General features: G+C 43.0%; 1 pseudogene; it reads left to right on the forward strand.

Annotated features, from left to right (window-relative positions):
• LOC109835398 lies at nucleotides 17–14,722 on the forward strand (annotated as a pseudogene).

A 17,841-nucleotide genomic window follows, 5' to 3' on the forward strand; every position in this document is an offset into this window, starting at 1 on the left:
TTTCCGTCGCAATAACATGACATATAGCGACGGAAATTTCCGTCGCTATATTTCCGTAGGCAAAACATTTTTTGCCGACGGAAATGGATATATTAGCGACGGAAATTTTCCGTTGCTTTAAATTTACCGACGGGTTTTTAGCAACGGAAATTCCGTCGCTAAAGAAGTCTTTAGCGACGGAATTTCCGTCGCTAAAGAGGTTTTTAGCAGCGCTAAAAGTTCCGTCGCTAAAAACTTCTTTAGCGACGGAATTTTCCGTCGCTAAAAATATCTTTAGCGACGGAAATTCCGTCGCTAAAGAAGTTTTCAGGGAAAAAAATTGGGCGCGGACGTGCCCAAATTTTTTGGACAGCCCGTGCCTGAGAAAGGATTTATACCCAAATCCCTCTCTCAATTCACCTCTCTCCTCATCCCCCCTCCTCATTCAATCTCTCTTTCTCTCTCCCCTACATAATGAGGTCTAAATGGTAGCTAATTGATCTTTATATTTAGGGCTTTGATCTGAATTTTTGATTGGATTTGGTCATTGGTAGCTAAGTACAGTTTAGAACCAAGAATATTGCTTTTAGTAATCATCTGCTTCCATTTAGACCTTATTAATTTGATAAAGATTTTTTTTTAGGTTTTGGAAGGATCGGGCGATTGGTGGCGAGGGTGATCCTTTAGAGCGAGGATGTCGAGCTCGTTGCCGTCAATGATCCCTTCATCACCACCGATTACATGGTATAACTTCTAGATCTGTCGACGGTTTCCTTTTTCAATTTCGATCAGATCTTTAGATCTGCATTGTGCTGATGATCATTTGGATCTTGGATCTGGATCGAGATTTGAAAGTTTTAGTTACTTGCTAATTGGTGGTGTTAATGACTGTTTCTTAGATTCGTCGCTTTTATTTCGTTATTGGATAATGACCTGTTTGTGGTATTAGCTAATCTTTGGGATCTAGAGTGAGATTTGCGCTAGATCTGCTTGATCTCGAATTTAGTGATGATTTTCTCAGAATGTTATAGCATCATTTCGTTAGTGGATGGTGATTTGTTTTTTAGTATTGGATGGGGAAGTGTACTGATATGATTTATGAGTCCAGCTAAAATACATTGTATAAATCACCTACGTTAGAATGTTGCTTTGCACATAAATACATTGCTTTTGCTAAAATAAGGAAAAATGCATTTATTTGCATATGCTAGAATTTGTTTTTAAGCATGTGATAATTAACTTGTCCTTCCCACCTTTTAAAATTGTATAATACATGAAGAAATTTTTCATTTCACTCTATTCACTTTGATCTACAGTTGTCAAAGTTCTACAAACTAAAAAAATCATTCCTTTTTTTTAAACTTTGGACTTGTGGAATATTACTTTTTTAGTTATCGGAAAAACGTGCGTCTGGCGCCATTTGATTTGTAAGTAATATGGTTTACAAATGTATGCATTTTTGTTTAGATAGCTATACTAACATGTAGATCAATGTCTCGTTGCATATCATAGAATTAGGTTGGTGGACTTCACTATTCAGTAATGTTCTGCGAGAGGTTTTCCCCATTATCTATAGAAGTTTTGCTTAAATCTATTATAGTTGTTTCCAATATTTATTATTATGGTAGGATTTTCACTTTATGAAACTTTAGATATATCAGTAAACAAATTTTCTGAAATGCAATATTAGTTGCTAACAAAGGTGATGGTTTGGTTCAATTATTTTTTGGTAATTTGAAATGTTGAATAGTTATGATGGCGTGTAAACACTTGTTCTTATGTTATAATAGTTTTCAACAGACCTACATGTTTAAGTATGACAATGTCCATGGGCAATGGAAGCACCACGACATCAAGATCAAGGACTCTAACACCCTTCTCTTTGGTGAGAAGCAAGTTGCTGTATTTGGTTGCAGGTTGGCATCCTTTTCTTAGTGTTGTCTTTCATATCATTCTCGATAGTGTTTATTTCTTTGTTATGTATTGTTTTTTGGTGAGCTAATTGTTACTGGGTTTTAAAGGAACCCAGAGGAGATCCCATGGGGCAAGGCTTGTGCAGATTTTGTTGTGGAGTCAACTGGTGTCTTCACTGACAAGGACAAGGCTGCTGCTTATTTGAAGGTATTTTCTCTTATAGTTAGGAATTTGATTTTGCCACAGGGCTCATTTGAAAGTAATAATAGTGTCAGTGTTGAAAGTTGAAACTTCTTTCATTATGGTAATTTGGTAAAACAGAATATTATAATTTCGAACAATCTCCTGACTTCAAATTTTTTGCCAATCCTTGAATCTTAGTTATGAAGGCAACCCTTTTTGCTTTTATTTTAAGCAGTCTGAAATTTCTTTTTCATCACATAGTTCACACATTTGTCAACCTATTCTGATAGTTTCTACTTAGACTCTTTTCTGTTTCCTCATATTGTTTCTTACCCAGTTGGACTTGTTGTGTACAATATAATGATGTATATTGCCGGTGAGTTTATTTTATTAACACCGGATTACATGAGTTTATTTTATTAACACCGGATTACATCGTAATGTTTTCAGGGTGGTGCCAAGAAAGTTGTCATCTCTGCACCAAGCAAAGATGCACCAATGTTTGTGATGGGAGTGAACCATAAGTCATACACACCAGACCTTAACATTGTCTCCAACGCTAGCTGCACAACCAACTGCCTAGCTCCTCTTGCCAAGGTAAAACATTTTCCAGTACTTTTTTTGTGGATACATGTACGCGTGCGTGCATGCGTGCACGCGTGTATGCGTGCGTGCATGCACGCGTGTATGCGTGTGTGCATGCATGCGCGCGTGTACGTGTGCGTGCGTGTGTGCGTATATGCGTATGTGCATGTACACGTATCAGCATGTACGCGTACATGCGCGTATGGTGAGAAAATTGTGCGTGTACGCGTATTGTGCGTGTACGCGTATGTGCATGTACACGTATTGGGCTAAGACCTCTCTCTATCTTGCTATTAGGTAGGAGTAGCTTTCCTTGCGGGGTTAGGGTGTGCATGCGTTGTTGTAAAAATTGTGCGTGCGTGCATATAATACATAAGAATATGCCATGATACTCTCTGTTATTGCTATACTTGAATGTCATGCCATGTTAACGTTTGATTTATATTTGCAGGCTGGGACTTCTAGACAAAGTGGAGCTGGTGATGAGGAGGATGATGATGATGATCAGGAGGATTGATTTGTTTTTTTACCTTTGAAAACAATGAATGAGTGTGTTGTATAAACAATATTTATCATGGTGTGTGCTGTATAAACAACGTTTATTATGTTGGAATATTTTAATTAAATTATATGTGTTATATATGCGTGAGAATAAATATTAACTGCTGATTGAACAGATTTTTAAATTTATTATATTATTGTATAGGTTTTTTCAATTTTTAAATTATTTTTAAAAATATATTAGAAATATTTAGCAACGGATTAGCCGTCGCTAAATATACTTTTAGCGACGGAAAATAGATACGGGAAAAAACATTACCGACGGATTTTCCGTCGCTAATGTTAATGGCGACGGAAAATTCGTCTTAATTATTTTTTATTTTTTAAAAAAAATAGTTATAGCGACGGATTTTTCGTCGCTAAAACATATTAGCGACGGATTTTCCGTCGCTAAAAGATGTTTTAGCAACGGATTTTCCGTCGCTAATGTTTTTTTTCTTTTTTTAAAAAAAATAGTGCAACAGATTATCCGTCGCTAATTTTCCGTCGCTGAAATTTAGCGACGGATATTCCGTCACTAAAAATGATTTTAGCTACCCTCACTGTACTGACGGTTTTTTGGCGACGGAATTTTATTTTTTCCGTCGCTAAAACCTTTAGCGACGGATTTTTGACATTTAGCGACGGATTTGTCCGTCACTAAAAGTCCTGTTTCTAGTAGTGTATATTAGTCAAAAAGTCAGATAAACAAGTAGAAGTACGATATCCCTAAATCGTATGCGTACCTGTAAGTCCGTCATTCCGAGGCAAGCTAGATATGTCAGGAATCGATATTGGGCTAATCCCAATGGTTGGCACTGTAACATTAATCCTTCGTTAGTCAGACAAAAGATCAGGCAAGATGAAGGGAATCAGATATATACCTATGAATGAATCATTCCCAAAGAATGGTCTCTCGGTTCCTCTGGTAGTCTGTTCAGCCAGCATGTCAGCTAATAAGCCAGCATCGGGTTTCGAGAAGCTTGGTACAGGAGCACACCCCCTCTCCTTGAAACCTACATCATGATAGGCTCCATCCTCAGCTGGCCTTTCCATCGCGACATCTGCAGGGTAACTTGAATGTTGGAAGATGAGGAAAGCTAAAAAAATACTTGCAGCAAAAACAGAAGATCTTCTTGCCCCATGATTGAGGAGGGTATCATTGGATGTAGATATACCTGAATACGGGACGGTGGACTCAACACTATTCACTTGCCCAAGATCAATGTTTAGATCGATGCCCAGAGACCCGTCATGAAGGGCGTCGCACATCTGCTGCATAAAGCAATCCATGTTATCAGATCCAGGAGATACCGGACCCGGTGGGAGTTCGCCCTCTTCGAAGAACCCTGGAGCATAAAACATGGTTACGAATCCCAAAAGGTAAATCACCTTTAAGCAATAAAAATAAAATGTTACATTCCCCTCCATCGGCGGTGCTTCCTAAGCCCACTCCATAAGGACGCTGACCGTCGTGGGGTTTATGTGCGGTCTTCTTCCTTTTCGGGGCACCAACCCTCCTAGGACCAACAGGTCGGTCATGCACAGACTTGTCACACGCGTGTGTAGGAGCTGACGGCTCATGATCGTCAACTGTCCTACCTAAAGTGACAATGGTCATTTCATTAAACGAACAAGAGCTGTTATTTATACCAATTAGAATGGAGAAGGAAAATCAAAGAAGCAGGACAAACCGGTATCGAGTTCTTCTCTGTCGGTATCTGTATCCACATATTCTTCCTCGGAAGTCTCGTCGTCGTCGCCCGTAGGAAGGAGCTCTTCATCATCTGTGAGAAGAGATTTGGCATGCCCCTTTCTCCGCTTCTGAGCAAGCTCAGCCCTGCGAGCAGCCATCATAGCAGCCCGAACCGAGTGCTCGGACTGTAACTCTAAAAGGCTCCTCACACCTATGGATTCATAGGCGGAAAGGAACCACTTGCAACTAAGGAAAGTGGTCAGCGGCTTACGCCTATAGGAAGGAAGAGCAAAATGGGCTCCAGTGCAGCCCACCATAGTCCACAGCCATGCTCGTACGCCATCAATCAGTCCTCCCTCAACCTGCAAGCTGCGGCTTGGATTCCCGACATATAGTTGGTCATAACCGAACTGACGAGCAAAGCGGCAGGGGAGATAAGGCTCTATGTGGCATTGATTCTTCACCCGGAGGACAAGATACCCAACGCGGATGTTCACTAACCAGCGGAAACAACCAACGTCGAGAACAGTCCGGTCACTTCTAGGTTTCTCCTCGTCAATCAGCACGTCACCATAGCGACCCGAAAAGTGAGGAAAACACTTGAAGAACTCCCAGCTCTTACGGACTCGAAGCTCTCGTTGAACATCACCGAATTTGTTCCCGAGCCATCTGCTCTTCTCCAACAACTGCATGAAAGGAACGGGGACATCAACAACGCTGGGCACCGACATCAAGTCAGGGCGGTGAAGGACAAGCCACGCCATCAGATATGCGTACGGAAGCTCGACCTTCGGACAAATAAGCTCAGTCGATGGTTCAGAACCCATCTGTGTAAAACTGCTGACTAGACACCTAAGCCCGCAATGGATGCCAGCAACCATCGCTGGGAGCAGGGAAAGCTCTCTCCCGTAAGCTAGCTGAACTACAGGGAAGAGCACCTCGATGGGTAGAGCGTCTGAAGGCTGGTGCGGGACAACACTTTTCTTCAACCAAAGGGCAAGGTAGCCTGCTAGTAGAGTTCGGGGCCCAATGGACTTCTGTGCACGACAGAGAAAAGAACAAAACTTGGTTCCCGCAGGAAAAGCTCCCTCAGCACTGGCAATGGTGTAAGAACGAGCCTCAGCCTTCTCCAACAACTCATTAATGGCGGTAGGGGTCAACACGTCTAATTCACGAATGGGCTCGCCGGAATTACCCTCCAAATTCTGGAACAAATAGCTAGCAAACTGCTTCAAGCTGATCTGCCTCTTCCTTTTCGCTAGAGCAGAAGTCTGGACCAAGGAGGTATAATAGTGACAAGTAAGATCCCAGAGAGTGTCATACATATCGGGAGTATCTTTCTTCATACACTCCAACTGCTGGTTCGAGGGAAAATACACCTGATATGGACAATCCCCCATCGGAAGACCAGAAACCTGATGCATCTCATGCAAGGCCAACCCTAACTCGCCACCGCTGGTCAGGAAGGTGTTACTGTCAGGCATGTAGGTCTCTAGCAACGCCAAGAAATGGCGGCAGCTGACCGGGATTCCGTACATGGTGGCTCGTATAGGTGCATACAACCCACTGCTCTTCAGATCCCTCTCCCAACGCGCTAAGACAAAACTGGTCATGCGTGCCCACCACCCCTTGGCTAGTGAGGAAGCCCAACCATAGCATCTATAATCTGGTGGAGGTAACCTTCTCCCCAGAAGAGCCAGACGATTACCCACGGTAGGAGCAGCTGCTGATACCTCGCCTGGGGGTGCAGTGTCAAGGCCCATAATCCCTGGTCGAAGACCACGAACATCATGATACCCGTTAGAACCAGGAGTCTTGTGATGAGAGGCATATCCACACTGAACTCGCTCAGCATAATCAATAAGGTGCCAAGACATCTGTCGCTCCACGGCCTGTCCCTTCAAGTGACTGAAAGAATATTGACGTGGAATGGAGGGAATGTATAAGGGAGCTCCTTCGTTGAGAGTCAGCCAGTGTTCCTCGGTATGGGTCAACGTAGCAGGATCCTCGACGTGATCTCCGAACAGGAAACTCGGCTTCTTTAAAGCCAGAGTAGAGGTAGAATCCACAGTAAAGGAGGCATCCGTAATAAGCTGGCGCAAGCAATGGCGCCCTCCTTCCCGTATCAAATGATAAGATTCGTCTGAGCGATCTCTGTCAAACCGAGGGAGTGGACTAACGGCCTGCCTGAGGGAAGCTGAAGAGAAGACCTCCCGGCTACAACCAGTATTGGCATGAGGAGGAAGATTGCCCGCAGGAAACTCTACTGCAATAAAGCACAAGGGTGGAGTCAAAAAATCCATCTCATAAGAAGAATGATAAGCTCATTCACGGAATAATTGGAGAGACGATTTTGAGTGTCCTACACTGGAAGAACGGTATGCATCATCACGTGAATAACGTGGTAACATACACCGACCTATAAGGTGTAGGACAAACAAAATCGCCCCAATATACCAGAAGACTTGAATTGGCCAAGCAAGACAAGTCTGAAACCTTAACCCCCGCGAGGGAGGGCGTCGGTTCTTCCTTCATGACCCGCGAAGAGGTCAATCAGGGATACAGAAAATATAAATTCTCACCCCCTCGCGGGAACCTCTTCCTCGCTGTGCTGCGAATGAGAACGACTCCTACGAGGTCGAGGTCGGCGTGGAGACATTGAAAATCTGCAACGAAAAGCAGCAAGTCAGGTACAATCTAAAATATGAATACACGAAATTTAAAAGGGAAATTAAGAACTTTAATTAAAATCCTATGTATAAATAGGATTTCATAATTGAAGTCTAGTTAAACCTACAAATTTCGTGCGTGCGAAACAATGACTGTCATTTTTCGCGGTGAATTTTGGTGAAATACCCAAAATACCCTTCGTGTTCAAGGCTGAATTCGGGTCAAGGACACGCTCGAGTTGGGTCATGGTCATCATATCTGATCATATAGCACCCCCGATACCCCACAATTTTGATTAATTTTACAAATGAGCCCTTTTGTAGAATTTTAGCCAATTTTGCATATAGACCCCTTCACAAATTTCAATTTAACATCCACATGCCTTTATCAAAACTTTGGTTATTGGGTTGTGGTCTAAACTTTTGGAATTTCAGCCCTAAATTTCAGCCCTTTTGCAAATAAACCCCTCTACACTTTATGGGTTGCTTTTTGCAAATAAACCCCTCAAACAACATTGGTTTTCTTGCATAAAGCACCCCTCAAATTTTCGACCAAATGGACATGCAATACAAAACCTAATTTCAGTCCCATTTTACATAAAGACCCCTACAAATTTCAGTCCATTTTTACATATAAGCCCCCCAAAATTCGGCCATATTACATGTTTGCATAAAACCCCCAAATTTTGGTCCATACTCACAACCCATCATCATTAGAATGAAAAGTTATGATCTTGGCATATAGGTTCATGTTGTATCCCCATTACAAGCATAAAGCTATAATCTTTTCAAAAAAAAAGGAGGAGAAAGTTTTGAGATTACCAAATCAAGAAGCTTTCCTTGAGGTTGAAGATGATGAAACCCTAGCTTGGAGGAGAGATCAATTTCGGCCAAGAGGGGAACAAAAAAAAAAAATCTGAAAACTTTTAATGGGTTTTGAGTCCTTGAAAGAGAGAAACAATGGAGTATGGATGAAAGGAAGGAGAAGGAGTTTGAGAGGGATTTTCTTTTGAAAATTTGAAAAGAAGGGGGAAAACAAAAGAGGCAATAAAGAGGGGCAAAGGGTGTCTCGGCCCTAGAACCGAGACACCCTAGGGTGTCTCGGCCTTGGCCGAGACACCCAAGGGTGTCTCGGCCAAGGTTGAGACACCCACGGGTGTCTCGGGTCTCGTTTTGTCCCCGTACGCCTATGTTAGACCCGAATTCGCCCGTTTTCGTCGATTATTGGATGTCTTGATGAAAATCGACACCAGTCAACATTCGATGCGCGAAACCCTAGGGTCAACGTCGGTCAACACGTAACCCTAGGTCAACGCCAGTCAACGCGTTGCGATCAGAGTCAACGTTTGACGATTCGAAACCCTAAGGTCAACGCCGATCAACGCGTAACCCTAGGTCAACGCCAGTCAACGCGTTGCGACCAAAGTCAACGTTTGACGATTCGAAACCCTAAGGTCAACGCCGATCAACGCGTAACCCTAGGTCAATGCCAGTCAACGCGTTGCGACCAAAGTCAACATTTGACGATTCGAAACCCTAGGGTCAACGCCGGTCAACGCGTAACCCTAGGTCAACGCCAGTCAACGCGTTGCAACCAGAGTCAACGTCAGACGATTCGAAACCCTAAGGGTCAACGCCGGTCAACGCGTAACCCTAGGTCAACGCCAGTCAATGCGTTGCGACAAAAAGTCAACACACGGTGATCCGAAACCCTAAGTCAACACAATGTGACGGAGGTAGTTCAAAGTCAACTCAACGATATGAGCCAAACTCAATTCATCAGCTGTAGACTCGAGACTCCGACGATGGCCAAGCGATAAACGTAGCGTCGGAAAAACTTCGGCTATTCGTCAAAGCATCGAATAGACCGAAAATCGAAGGAGCCAAGAGTTGAAGCTAACTACAGGTCCTTACGCCGACTGAAGGCTAGACCAATCACATCCAAAGTGTTCCAGCCTCTTCTATAAAAGAAACGAGTCCGGAACGCTTTGGAGGGGGTATCTGTAGGCATCGAAAATTGCCTATAGGTCTCCACAAACGGTTCAGTGTTAAAAAACGACGATGAACGTCACCATCCGATCCACATGAGCCTAATCGACGTCGATGAATGATTGAAGTGAATCGACGAACTACGTGAGCTGATAGGATTTCGGAACAACGAAGACCCGGACCAATCGGGAACCCGGCGATGTTCACAAAAAGGACAATGCCCTTCATGTCTCGATCACTCTACAGATAATCCAACCACCGGATCGGATCGAACTCTTCGTCAAGCTTCCAACACACTTGGAATTACTCAAATCCGAGTTCGGACAAAGAATTTACGGCGAAAACAATCAAACATACGCAACGGAGCGTCTCAGGCTGAGTTGGGACACCCGGGGTGTCTCGGGAAAGTCGAAACACCCCAGGGGTGTCTAGGAAAAGCCTAGACACCCCAGGGGTGTCTCGGCCAAGCCAAGACACCCCAGGGGTGTTCGCGGGGAAAACTGTTTTCTTCATTGAAATAATTGTCATCTTGGATTACAAAGATCTTCAACAGGGGAGAGGTCTTCATCAGATTCTTCATCACCCGTGCCCGTTCCTTAGTATTACCCTTCGCCGGTAATCACTAAGAAGAGCAGATATCTCGTTTTAGCCGAGATAGACGCTTCAGGCTTCTAGATCTCCTCGCGGATCGACGAAGCTCTGTCCGATTTCTTTCGGAACAGATCTGAGTGCCAGGTAGTCCACGGATATCGACGTCTCCGTCACAGGCCAAAGACCCACGCAAGCAAGAGACGATAAACGGATCTTGCGTTTATTTTCAAGAAAGTTGTAATTTTTATTTCTTTGTTATTTGAATTCATTTGTAACGTTTGAAGTTTAATGAAATCAATGATGAAGGCAACTTTTGACGAAAACAGCAGGCATTACAGATGATGCTAATGAAGAGCCTGAGAACTTAGCTATTGCAACCTCTCAGTAGTCCAATACTGACCAAAGTGAACAATCAAGTGCTCACATGGCCAGGAATGAAGAAGAAATGGCAAGAAGGCTGGAAAAACAACAAGCTGCTCTCCTCCAACAATAAGAAACTATCAGACGCTTGGAGGATAAGATGGACAAACTCCTCAAGGAGAAGAAGAAGAATAAAGCTACCGTTGAATCCTCAGGATCAAGGCACCAGCGACTTTCACCCAGTGCTCAGGAATCTAGCCGTCGAAATCAAGATGGTGATAATGCAGAAGATGAGGAAGAGAATATTTTTTATATTCACTCTGAATCATCCAAAGCTGAGTCCAACCAGTGTAAGAATGACCACGATCAGAAGTTGGACGATTTCCATAAGTAGCTTGAGGCTTTGAAACTTCAGAGAAACTTCAAAGAATTGGGAGTCTTCAGGCCGTACCCTACCAAATAGGACTCCGTCTCTTATCATCCAAAGTTTAAGCTACTCAGCCTCCTACAGTTTGGTGGTAAGGGGTCTCCTACCCAGCACATATACTACTTCCAGGCGTAAACTGGACACATAGTAGGGAATGATCCCATTATAACTCGACTATTCATTAGCACCCTCAAAGGAGTCACTTTTGAATGGTTCCACAAGCTGGAACCATGCTCCATCAAATCTTAGACGGACATGGAAAGGCTCTTCATGGCTAGATTCTTCGACGATGCCACAGAAGTATCTATGGCTACCCTGCTAGCTGAAAAGTAGAAGAAGAAAGAGTCTGTTAGCAACTTTGTCAAGAGATTTAGAAATTGGTCGCTGCATTACCATGATCAAGTCTTTGAAAGTACGTTGATAAAGATGTGTCGCAATAACCTCTCGATCCATATTTTATCCAAGATTGGAGCGGTGAAGAACCAAACTTGGAAAGAGCTTATTCGCCAAGGAGAACGGGTCGAAAGCATGCTCAAAAGGCTAGATGCTGAAGAGCCATGTGATTTTCAAGGAGGTGATGACCGAGACAACCTCACCCCTCTGACTTATATTAAAGGGAAAGATGATTTGGCAGTGAAAACCACTTCTTCCCCTGAATCTTCGTTAAAGCAGAAGGGCAAATCTTCGGATAGCCGCTTTTAACAGAAGTATGACTTCCAAGATAATCAAGTCATCCCGATACTCAAATCCTTGATTAAGGCGAAAAAGATCAAGCTCCCAGAATCGATGTGACCTGAGGAGATGTTGAGAATGGATGATCCTAACTATTGTGCGTACCACAGGATGGTTCATCATCCCACCTCTAAATGCTATACCCTGAAGGATAAGATCCAAGCCTTATTAGATACAGAAGTCTTTACCCTTCAATCCTGATTTACAACTATCACTGGAGTGGGGATAGTCATGGTTTCTCTGCAGAACCATCTCAATCTTTCTCTCTGATGAAGCAATGATGACCCGAAGCTCGTCATAAATCAACTCTAAGGTGAGTCCGAAGTCAGACATGAGCATCTGGCCCCTTACCAAAATACTATCATGTTAATGATTACCTCTGATAGTCACTTCCTCCAAATTCCCTCGCCAATCATCTTCAATAGGATGAAGGGACCATAAAACTATCATGTTAATGATTACCTCTGATAGTCACTTCCTCTAAATTTCCTCGTTAATCTTTCCAATAGGATGGCGAGACCACAAAACTATCACGTTAATGATTACCTCTGATAGTTACTTCCTCTAAATTCCCCCACCAATCCTCTAATAGGATGACGGGTCAACAAAATTATCATGTTAATGATTACCTCTGATAGTCAATTTTTAACCATCATCAAGTAGTGTTCTACCGTGCGATGAACACCTACTTGTCTCTCGATCAAGATAGTGATCTACCATGCGATGATTCACTACCTGGTCTTTTCTGAATGTTCTATCTCCTTACAATGATCGGAAATAGTGACCTACCACGTAATGTGTCACTATTCTAATCACAGTCGTTATACTTCCATATCACTGCACGACTTGATCTCCCTCGCCAAGTAGTGTTCTACCATGCGAAGAACACCTACTTATCACTTGATCAAGATAGTGATCTACCATGCGATGATTCACTAGCTGGTCTTTTCCAAACGTTCTATCTCCTTAGAATGATCGCAAATAGTAGCCTACCACGTGATGTGCCACTATTTTAATCACAGTCGTTATACGTTCACGTCACTGAACGACTTGATTACCTCTACACCGTTATTCCTACAAATGACGTTCATTGATAGTGGCCTACCAAGCGATGAGCCCTATTTACCCCTTATTCCCAAATAGTGACCTGCCATGTGATGAGTCACTATTCATCAATGACATCACCACATCCTAACAGGCCTACCTTGTAGTGAGCCTCGCTTTCAAAACACCAGGCTGAGTTGTTATAACAAACGACACAACCAAACTCGATTAAAACTTAACTGTTGTAATCATGCTCGAACACTTAATCCAATGTCTTGAATGGCAAAGGATAGAAGAGAAATCTTAGCATTAAGCCTAAGAGAAACTCCTCGACAACTTACCAAGCTATCTTATAAACCAATATTAGTCTCATCAAAAGTAACGTTTATAGACTCTTCAACAATAAGTGTTCATTTATTGAAGACCCTATAAGCCTTACATCTAGATGCATATCCCAAAAATATACCAACATCAATTTTTGAGTCAAACTTATCATGGTGATCTTTAGTGTTTAAGATAAAACATTTACAACCAAAAATATGAAAATATCTAATATATGGGTTTTTTTGCCAAAAAAGAGTTCATAAGGAGTTTTCTTAAATTTAGGTCTAATCAAGACACGATTTAAAACATGGCAAGCTGTATTCATGGCTTTCGTCCAAAAATACTTAGGCAAATCAAAAGCATTTATCATTGTACGTGCCATCTCTTAAATGGTGTGATTTTTCCATTCAATAACACCATTTTGTTGTGGTGTTCTAGGAGTAGAAAACATATGAGAAATACTACGATGAGCACAAAATTCATCAAAAAAATTATTTTAAAATTCACCACCATGATCGCTTCTAATTTTAATAATTTTTTAATCTTTTTCATTTTTAATTCTTTTAAAAAAATTAGAAAATTCTTCAAAACATTCATCTTTATTTACAAGAAAGATTACCCATGTAAAACGTGAAAAATCATCAATGATAACCAATACATAATGTTTACCTCCTAGAGAGGCAACACACATAGGACAAAAGAGATCAAGATGTAATAATTGCAAAGGTTTTGAAGTAGATACCTTATTTATGGATTTGAAGGTGTTCTTGGTTTGTTTACCTTTAGCACAATCTTCACAAATAGAATCCTTAACGATTTATGGATTTGAAGGTGTTCTTGGTTTGTTTACCTTTAGCACAATCTTCACAAATAGAATCCTTAACAAAGGTTAGATTTGGTTTCTTGGTTTGTTTACCTTTAGCACAATCTTCACAAATAGAATCCTTAACAAAGGTTAGATTTGGTAGCTATTTTACTAGATTTTTCTTGGATAGCTTAGATATTAACTCCATGTTAGCATGTCTAAGCATCTTGTGCCAAATCCAAGGATCTTCATCCACTACGGCAAGGCACTTCACATCTTAATATATTAACTCATTCATCTAAAAATGTAAACGTTAGATCTTCTAAAAGTAATAAAAATGATTTTATCATTCATACTAACGGTACATTTATCCGATTTAAAAGTAATGTCAATGCCTATATCACTTAATTAACTAATACTAAGAAAATTATGTTTTAATCCTTTAACAAAATAAACATCCTCAATTATGGGAGAAGATATCTTACCAATATTACTGATACATACAATTTTACCTTTCTCACCACCACCAAAGGAGGCATTGCCTCCTTCAATCCTTGATAGGGTTGTAAATAATTTCTTGTTGCCCGTCATATGATGTGAACAATCACTATCAAGGTACAACAACTCCTTACGTCTTATGCGAGACGTTCCCTATATATGAATAAGTTATAGAACCTTTGGTACCCAAACTTTGGGTCCTTAAATGTTAGTATTTTTGGTACCCTTAGGTACCCACATTAATTCATAATAATCCATGTTATTTTTAATCCTACAATGAGTAGAAATATGACCATATTTTATGCAATATGTGTACAAAAACTTTTTCTTGTATGTAGGAGCATAAGATTTATGATACCATCTTCTATCAACATGATGATGACTAGAGTAAGCATGATTAGATTTGATTCTATCATTTTTAATTTCTAGCGTCTCAATTTTAGACCTTAGTTGTTTGTTTTTAAAGCCTAGATCTCCTATCATTTTATCTTTTAGAGTGAGAGAGGATTGTAGTTGCTCAAACTTAGTGTTACAAGAAACATGTAATTTTTTGAATGAAGAATATTCTTTTGCTAATCTTTTAAATTCAATATTTAATTCTTCTAAAGCAGCTTCTAGTTCACATTGCATATAAAAAGATTCACTTTCGGTTTCGGATTGTACCTCATCTTCATGAGCCATGAAACAAATGTTTGGGTCATGAAGAGCAATCTTAGCGCCCTTGTCATCGCTATCCGAATCACTTGGTTCGGATTCATCTCATCCGACGTACATAGCCTTCTGTCCAGCTATCGTTCCCCAGATCTATTCTAGGCGTTCACCCACCCGGACCATCTCATCAGATTCCCTCTACCCACCGGCAGGGTCCAACGAAGGACCAAGAGACGGACCATGAGCCTCAGAGGCCCCGAAGTCCCCCGAATCGATGTGAAAATCCTCGGTATCTTCAGTAGGGACTTCCTCAAACCACTCCCTGACGGTTTGACGACCCCTTCGTCTTAATGGACGGGGAGCCGCCCTTGGTCGGCACTCACTCTCCGCTAGGCAAGAGTTCTGGAACCGAAAGCCCTCAGGATTAGTACTGGTGCCCTGATACCACCGGCAATATAGAAGCGTGTGGTGAAGGTCATGGTCCTTCGCAGGTAGCTCGAAGCGCACGTTGGTGCCGCCAGCATGGGTCCAGAACCACCCCCTTGTGCTATCCACTAACCCTCCTTCACAATGCAAGTAATGGTTAATATTTCCTACATACAGCTGGTTATACCCGAACTGACGAGCAAACCTGCAAGGAATGTAAGGCTCAAGGTAGCACACGGAGCCTGTTCGTAGGACATGATACCCTGGCCAGATATTCACCAGCCATCGGAAGGCACCACAAGAGAGGATGGTGTTATGGTTTGTCGTTGATGCATCCTGAAGAGATTCGCCATACCCTCCGCCACTGAAGTAGGGGAAGAATCGGTGAAAATTGTAGTGACCGAAATAGGACAGTGTCTTCCTCATATCAGGGATGTCTTTACATTTCCAAGAGCATCTCTTCAAACGTTGGACGAATGGAACAAAACCTTCCCCTTGGAGAGCCGCTGGGGCGCTCATCAAGCACTCACAGTAGTAAACGAACCACGCCAATAGGTAGGTGTACGGTAGCCCCACCCTAGGATTAGGAGTCTTAATGACTTCATTGTCTCCCTCATCAACACGCAACACACGACAAAATTAGGCCGTCAATGTGCGGAGCCCCCTTTGGATACAGGCCAGCGTCACCGACACCAGCATAGGGCTTCCCGTAGGCCAAACGAACTGCAGGATAGACGATCTCCACTGGAAGCGCCTTGAAGGAATGAGTGGGAACCACGCACCGCTTCAACCACAGCATGAGGTACCCCGCGAACAGAGCCTTTCCAGATATAGGGGACCTAGCCTGATGATGGAATGAGTGGAAAGTCGTTCCGAATTTGAACCCACCCTCGTCATGCTCAAGGGTTTCAGCGGCTCCCCCTTCGGCCATTCTTCTCTCCACTTCGGCCAGGTCACACTTACCCAGCGGCAGAGTAGGCCTTCCCTTGACATCGTTTTCTGGAAATAGGTAGTCGGCCTAATTCTTGTGGCTGATCCCAAGAGCCCTCTTCTTCTTGCCTTTGTGGTCCACTGCCCCTAAGGTGTTGAGGCATATGTGATAGTGGCCGAGCAGCTCCCATAGGGTCTTGACCACCAGAGGAGACCAAGCCAAAAGATGGTCGATCTTATCTTGACCTAGGACGTACTCTTTATAGGGGAAGCTTCCCAAAGGCAACCCCGACACATCATACATCTCATGGAGAGTTATGCCAAGCTCACCATTGGGGGTGAAGAATGTACCGCTATCTGGACAATAAAGTTCCAGGATACTGTAGAACTGGGGAGCATTGATCTTCATACCATGTTAAGTGGCCCGGATAGCCATATATAGCTCTGAGCCCGCAGGTCAGAGTTCTTAGCCAAGATGTACTCGGTGATTTTGGACTACTAAGTTCTACTACCAGGCACAGAGTGGATCCACCCTGGAGCCATGAAGTCCTTCGGGGGAAACTGCCCCCCGCCCCGGAAGAAACGATGACGGAAGGTCTCCGCTACTACCGTCGTCTCCCCGACGGGCAGTCCGTTATGCAACAGGCCAGGACATAAAGCGGTCATGCGCTTGCAAGAGCTGTCGACTCCATACCTAGCCGTGGAGCCTATGAAGACACCGCAGGTCACCCCGTCTTGAGTTGCGGTTAGATCCTAGTTCATCGTTCTCAGAACCGCAAGCGACCGCAACTCGATGATTGAGAACCCTCTCGGCATGCTGGGAAGGTAGTAATTGACTCCGTCGACAACATGGAACTATCTGCTCTCCCCGAACAACAGAGCCGAAGGCTCAGTCCTGACGTCACCAAACCAGAACTGAGGTTTCTTCAGCTCCGTCCTAGCCATGTTCGTCAACGCCGAATCGGTAGTCAACTCGTGCAATGTCAAGTGATGCTCATCGGTCACTCTTTTGACCAACTCATCTGGTTTATCGACAGCAAACGCGGGCACAGGATCAAGAAGAGGGAATCGGGGAGGCGCCACATTGCTCGCACCGCCACCAAGACCGATGGCTACCCCCTTCAGGAGGGCCTCATCAGAAAAAGTGGCTGCAAGACAAAACTAAGGAGTTAGAACAAAATCCACTCTTGGAGTCAGAAATTTTCTCGAACAAGCGAAATTAATTTTGCCTGGCGATGTTGAATTCGCCAGACAAAGGGCAAATCCACTTGACCAAAGCAGAACTCACCAGTCAAAGAAGAATTCGCCTTCACCCGATGAAAGTCGATTTCGCCTGTCAAAGCAGAAGTCGCCTTCACTCAATGGTAGCTGAATCCGCCTGAAAAACGCCAGTTTCACCCAAAGTCAAAAAAATTACCAAAAATGGCAAAATCCACTGAAGAAGATGAGCAGCGCTCATCTTCCCAGCCCAGCGTCGGTCGCCAAGGCAAAACCATTA

The sequence above is a fragment of the Asparagus officinalis genome, chromosome 3 (assembly GCF_001876935.1).
Source record: "Asparagus officinalis chromosome 3, Aspof.V1, whole genome shotgun sequence".
Classification (NCBI taxonomy): domain Eukaryota; kingdom Viridiplantae; phylum Streptophyta; class Magnoliopsida; order Asparagales; family Asparagaceae; genus Asparagus; species Asparagus officinalis.